Raw genomic sequence first — 6,271 nt, 5'->3', positions numbered from 1 at the left:
GGGAAGCATGTTACCAGTCCCATATTCATCCTGTCTTTGTCCTGAGGCATCTGCAAGTCAACATAAAGGGATATGATATCCAATCACTAAAACAATCTTAATGGGCAGAAGTGACAGGGTGGAAAATCCAGACCTGCAACTTGTGTTTAGTGGACAGAACAGCAAAACCCAAACAACAATAACAAAAACCCACCACACCTAGGAACCCCAAAACTCTGAAAATTCCCCTCGAAGTCAACTCTTTTGTTTTAAATTAATGTACTATTTTATGTAACGCTTTCATTCATTTTGAGAATTTCATACATATGTATTACGTGTTTTGATTTTTTTCTGCTCCTGACCCTCCCCCTCCAACCCTTCGCAGACCACCCTCCCCCATCTTAGAGCATGGTGGCAGGCAGGCTGACATGGTGCTGGAGAAATGGCTGAGAGTTCTACATCTCAATACATAGTCATCAGGAGAGGAGAGACACCGGGCCTGGCATGGATGCCTGAAACTTCAAAGCCCGCCTTCAGTGACACACTTACAAGGCCACACCTACTCCAACAAGTCCACACCTCTGAACCCTTTTAATCCTTTCAAATAGTGTCACTCCCTGAGGATTAAACATTCAAATAAATGAGCCCATGGGGACCATTCTTATTCAAACCATCATACCCCCTCACATGCCCTTCCCAACTTCATGTTGTGTCATATAGAGAGAAGATTTTTCTTTTTCCCGTTATGCTTACACAAGCCAATGGGCTGTTGAAAAATCAATGAGAGTAAGTCATTGCCTACTGTATACCTTTCAACCTTGTATTGTAAACATTAAATAGGTGAATAGCTTACCTTGCAACCAGTAATAATTTCTCCTGTATTTCTAAGCTCTTTTTGTCTTTAAAAAACTTCCACCTACTTTTCTAATAAATGTACAAAAAATTTCAAGTTTGTGCTGTGAGTGTTTTGCTTACCCAGAACCAGGCTTCATCTACTGGACATTATTTAAGGATGGAGGAAACAGCATTGAAGGAGATATCTCCTGAACAATATGCTGCCTGTTGAAGTTAGGAAAACATCAAAGAAAGTCTAAAAGCTCCCTTAAAAAGTAATGCATTTGACTTTATATATAAACAGAAATTGCTCCTATAAACATTGGCTATCTTGCACACTTCTATTGTACTACACATAAGAAATGACATTATTCACATAAGGAGGCTAATGAAAATTCACTTTATTCCTATGTTGTTTACACATCTCATTTCCTGACCTTGATAACAAAAACCTATACAAGGTTATCTATTTTCTATTTTTAGTATTCATTTCTTCTTTTCTTTTTTTTTTCTTTTTTCAAAACAGGGTTTCTCTGTGTAGCTTTGCTCCTTTCCTGGAACTCACTTTGGAGACTAGGCTGGCCTCGAACTCACAGAGATCTGCCTGCCTCTGCCTCCCAAGTGCTAGGATTAAAGGCGTGCACCACTACCGCCCGGCTGCATTTCTTATTTTCAACAATTTCAAAATGCACATCATCATAAAAATTCCAAATTAATTTTAAGTTTGAGTAACCTATTTATGGGAAGGTCCTATGACTAATGAGAAAGGAACCCACGGCATGAGCAGAGTTACATCTGTAAGAGAGCTCACCAAGGCAAGTAAAGAGGAGAGCTAGTGTGAGAGCTAATATTGTCTACTTGACATGACCTAGAATCATAGAAGAGGGAAGTGACTAGGCATGTCTGTGAGGGCTCATGTAGATTACATTCACTGAAACCAGAAGACCCATGTCTTAGTTTGGGTTTGACCACCATGACCATGGCAACTCTTATAAGGAAAACATTTAATTGTGGGTGGCTGGCTTACAGTTTCAAAGGTTCGTCCATTATGATCATGAAGGGTAACATGGCAGTGTGCAGGCAAATGTGGTGCTGGAGCTGAGAGTGCTGCATCTTTCAGGCAACAGGAAGTTGACTGACTGTCACACTGAGGGAAACTTGAGCAAAAGAGACCTCAAAGCCTGCCCCCACAGTGACACACTTCCTCCAACAAGGCCGCACCTCCAAATAGTGCCACTCCCTTTGGGGGCCATTTTCTTTCAAACCACCATAACCTGCCATAATTATGAACAACATTGTTGCATGGGCTGGAGCCCTGGATTGCATAAAAAAGAAAAATCAAGCTGAACTCTTGCTTCCATGGCTGTCTCATCATGACAGACCCTACCCCTCAGACCGTAAACTGTAAACTATAAGCTCTTCCTCCCCAAAGCGGCTTCTTATCAAGAATATCAAGGAATGAGTACAGTTGGAAAATTGTTTGGTGAAGGATACATGAAGTTTCATAATTCAAACCAAATTGTTTCAGTATGCAGGATATATGTATATATATATATATATATATATATGTATTTATTAATTAATTAAATCATTTAAATTTTTCATTTGAAAAAGTCAAGCAATTTAAAACATTTATTTTAGTTTGGTTTAGTTTTGGAAAACTTTGAGAAATTTTCACACATATTTCATATCATCATTCCCCTTTGGTTTCCTGTGCATTTGCTAGCCCCTGGTGGCCAAAGTTTCCTCCAATTACAATAACTATGAGAGAAAAAGAGAACGATGATTAAAAATTGGCTTCACGTAATAAAGTTTACATTAAAACTGTGTTTATTCCATGACAAAGCTTAAGAACTTAGTACAAGTCAGATACTCTAAGGCATAAAAATTATTAAAACAATGTCCCTGCTTTCACATAATTTTAGTTTAGTGAGCAAAACGTATCATCATATAAACCAACTTGTGTTAAATGAAAGGGTGGGTCAGCACAAGGATACAAGGCAGAGATGCTTGCTTTATGAGAAAGTTGAGGGAGGGAGGAGGCAGGAAGGGTTCACGGTAGAATTTTCCTGGTGGAGAGATAAGGAGTCAAGAACAGATAGACACTCAAGGCAGTAACCAAATCAACCAAGACTTGACAAAGATAGGCATGCATGTGGAGTATGAGCATCCATAGGCAAAGCTAGTACAGAAGTTTACTTAATAACTGTATTTCCCAGAGTTTGGCCATTTCAAAAACAAATGGTACTACTATTTATTTAACATAATATTTAAATGACTCTCTAAAACATAAATGCCTAGTTTAGTTTCTTATTAAGCAGTAATATCCATGAAATCACACATCTGAAGTGCTAATTGCATGGTTCTACTATCCATTAAACAAAAATAAGTAGTATAATTGTACAAATGCTCTCACTAGCACCACTTACATTGTCTTTCATGCCCCCAGAGGCTAGTACTCTGCTAGTTGGGAAACAGTGCTTTGCAGCTTTTGTGAACTGTGGGGGAAGGTGGGGAAAAAGCTTTCTCCTAGGAGAACATTCTCTAATAAAGCACTGAATTTCTACCAAACACAAGCAGGTGATGATGAAAAATGTGAACATGAGTGATCAGAGAGGAAGCTAACTCAGTAAGGTGAGAAGAAAGAGGGAACACATGATTGCACAGAAGGAAAAGCTACTTGCTCATAGGAATCCAGCAGGAAAAACAAGCTGATAGGTAGCTTTAAGTTATGAAATCTGGGGTTCGTTTATTTATTTGTTTTGTATTTGATGGACATTTGAGCAAAGCTATCAGGATAACTACTAGCCCTAATTAGTTATTTAAATTTAAATTTCCATTAACTCACGTTAAGTAAACTCTGTTTCAATCCAGCAGTCACATTAACTACATCCAAAGTACTCAACAGTCACATGACTAGTGGTTACTGTATGGAACAGAAAAAATACAGGGCATGTTCATTACTACAGAAAATTCCTTCTTTTCCATCTGTTTTTAGATACAGTTGCAAACAAAAATTATATACATTTAAGACATATAATATGGTGCATTTTTAAAACATATACAGACTGCATAATAATTACCACTGTCAAGCTAATTAACATATCCAACACTTCATAATTGCCATGTGTCTAGGTTTTGGAAGTGCTTAAGAACCTTGTTCTCCTTGCAAATCTTGAATAATATAATATATTACTTGTATAATATAACTACCATGCTGTACATTAGACACTCAGAATTATTCATCCTGTGTTACAGGAATCCTGTCACCTAATCAATAGAAAAATTTGGGTCAGAGAGGTGGAGATGCATTGACAGTGGACATGGCCAAAGATAAGGCAGGGGAGAGAGAGGTGCAGACCCTTTTTTGAGCAAGGAAACAGTAGCATGGCCAGCTGCACAGTAGCCGATAATCCCATGTGGATTCTCCATTCTGTCTTATAACTATTGTGCATGGATTTTGCTTATTAATAAACAGTAAAGTAATCCTTTGAAGTTGCTGATTTTGTCAAATGTAAATAGACTAGATATTGTAAATATAATTCTTGCTTGATAACTGTTTTGTTATATGTAATTTTACTATGTTAAACTTAAAACCTTCCTTTTTGATTAGACAGAAAGGGAGAAATGCCGTGGGATAACCCCTCTGTATGCTGTGACTATGTATTGCTCTCATTGGTTTATAATAAAGATGTTTTGGCCTGTGGCAAGGCAGGATAAGGTTAGGCAGAACAATCCAACTGAGGACTCAGAGGAAGAAAGGTAGAGTTGGAAGAGGTGTGAGCCAGCTGCCCAAAAGTAACATGCCAGAGGACTGGTAAAGCCACAGCCATGTGGCAATACATAGATTAATAGAAATGGGTTACTTTAAATATAAGAGCTAGTTAGTAATAAGCCTGAGCCATTGGCCAAACATTCTATAATTAATATAAGCTGTTGTGTGTTATTTGGGACCAGGCAGTCAGGACAAAAGGCTCTGCCTCTGTTTACAATCCTATATCATTTAAGCATTGTTCCTTTGGGTAATATCTTCTCATTAAATAATATTGTACTAAAAAAAGTAGGATGTGAGGACCTAACATTGCCAAACTATATTGTTTTAAGGGGAAGAGTCCCCAAAAGAAACCAGACTAGGAACATTTTACTCACCACAACAACTAAAAGATAATGGCCTGATGAAAGGGGAAATATGATTCTCCATAATCAAGAAAAGACTGCTGTCCTGTAGGAGCGTTGGATGGTCATCTTGAGCTTGTTTGATTATGGCAAGATGTAAAACCTACATAATGAGAGAAATTTCAAACCCCTCTTGCTGTTGCTGGAATTCCCTGGAGCAGCTTCTTCTGGATGAAAAGAACAAAATAGAGGGAAGGCTCTAAGTGAGAAGGTTCTAAGTTCTACTGAAGGTGATGCCTCCACAACTCTAGGTTTCTACTGAGGGCCACCTAGATCCCTGACCAGGCTGCCTCCCAGCACAGGACATCCCTACTGCTCATCATAACTTAAGATTTCTCTCCTAGGCACAATCTTTCTCTGGCTATTCCTCTCCACTCCCAGAATGTACTTGTATATGGTTCTTGTTTCTATTCACTGTGACCATGTACTCACTTCTTCTGAGTCTGGACCTTCTTGTCAGTAAGAATGGAATAATAGTCTCTGTAGAAAATCCAGAATTGAAAGACCATGCACAGGGGATGCTTAGAAGAAACAGAAAATTCCAATAAATATCTGTAACATATGTCACAGTACTGTTCCTGTCTCTTGGTTTTTACGTGGCTTATGGAGCAGAATGAAGTTCAGCATCCCCATCTGGGAAGCCTCAATTAATTAAAAAAAAAGCAAATCCCTGCGAAGGATGCTTGAATAGTTAAGTTTCTCATAAAACACAAGGTATGACTCTAAAATTGAAGGAACTTGAATGGAAACTGGAGTGTCCCAAGGTCAGTTATTAGTGAGAATGACTGTTTCCAAAAAACTCCAGACAAATGTTTAAAATCATGCCAAAAATACTGCCCATCTTTGAAAACAATGACCTACTAGTAAATAGAGGATCACAAAGCTGCACAGAAATTTGCCAACTTACTCACTGAGTCTGACAGTCCATTATATTACTTCCTTAAGGATCTGAAGGGGTGAGGAGAAGCAGAGCTCCAGTATGAGTGAAGCAAGGGTCTGAATTCAAGATCATGCCCTCAAACTAGAGAATCATACAATTAGTATAGGTAGTACAGGAGTGCATGCACCACCTGTGTGCGTGTGTACTTGTGTATGTTTGTAAATGTGCATGTTCAGGGAGGTGAGCAGGTGCTCATATGTGGGCCTGCATTTAGAAGCCAGATGACAACCTTGAGTATTGTACCTCAGGTACCATCCACCATGTTTTTTGAAGCAGGGTCTCTTACTGGCCTGGAGCTCAGTGATTACGGTAAGCTGGCTGTTCATCAAGTCCTAGCCATTA

At 38.7% G+C, this 6,271-nt stretch overlaps 1 long non-coding RNA gene across 1 annotated transcript; it reads right to left on the bottom strand.

Moving 5' to 3' along the window:
• Nucleotides 1-2,427: 2,427 nt before the first annotated feature.
• Nucleotides 2,428-5,168, bottom strand: LOC131918815 (uncharacterized). Its single transcript, XR_009381091.1, has 3 exons — nucleotides 4,963-5,168; nucleotides 3,662-3,739; nucleotides 2,428-2,574 (listed from the first exon to the last, which is right to left on the bottom strand). It is a non-coding gene; the product is annotated as an uncharacterized LOC131918815 (long non-coding RNA).
• Nucleotides 5,169-6,271: the final 1,103 nt, after the last annotated feature.

Source organism: Peromyscus eremicus, chromosome 8b (genome assembly GCF_949786415.1).
Source record: "Peromyscus eremicus chromosome 8b, PerEre_H2_v1, whole genome shotgun sequence".
NCBI classification, from domain to species: domain Eukaryota; kingdom Metazoa; phylum Chordata; class Mammalia; order Rodentia; family Cricetidae; genus Peromyscus; species Peromyscus eremicus.
This window is presented reverse-complemented; position numbering and strand designations above follow the sequence as displayed.